The sequence below is a fragment of the Megalops cyprinoides genome, chromosome 14, assembly GCF_013368585.1.
Source record: "Megalops cyprinoides isolate fMegCyp1 chromosome 14, fMegCyp1.pri, whole genome shotgun sequence".
NCBI classification, from domain to species: Eukaryota; Metazoa; Chordata; class Actinopteri; order Elopiformes; family Megalopidae; genus Megalops; species Megalops cyprinoides.
The window spans coordinates 34,455,691-34,455,986 of NC_050596.1; the positions used below are offsets into that span (position 1 = coordinate 34,455,691).

Here is a 296-nt window from a genome sequence, read left to right on the forward strand (position 1 = left end):
TGCGTTTTGCGTTTCCATGGTGAAGCGTGTGCGGTAGAGCCTACAATAGGCTGATGGAAACGCTGGCTGCAGGGAGTCTTTGCTGAAACACGTTTCCAAACACAGAAAGTGCTGCAATGGGCTGCACTGAAAACGCAGCAGTGATTTTCATGCAATGGCTTCACGTTAAACCCCCGCAGCCCGCGGCGCGTCGGGCGGCTCCTCAAACAAAGTATTTCATTCACAAGGAAATGAAGTGCTGACGCGTCTGCGATGGCCGTGACGTCACTTCCGACAGAAACATAAGGATGTCAATG

General features: G+C 52.0%; 1 protein-coding gene across 1 annotated transcript in view; it reads left to right on the forward strand.

The window, feature by feature from the left end:
- The first annotated feature begins 282 nt into the window (after nucleotides 1-282).
- LOC118789077 (vacuolar protein sorting-associated protein 8 homolog) overlaps nucleotides 283-296 on the forward strand; it is a 57,150-nt gene continuing 57,136 nt past the window's right edge. Inside the window, 1 exon segment of the mRNA XM_036545382.1 lies at nucleotides 283-296. This exon segment is cut by the window's right edge and continues 158 nt beyond it. The gene's annotated coding sequence lies outside the window, so the exon portion shown is untranslated.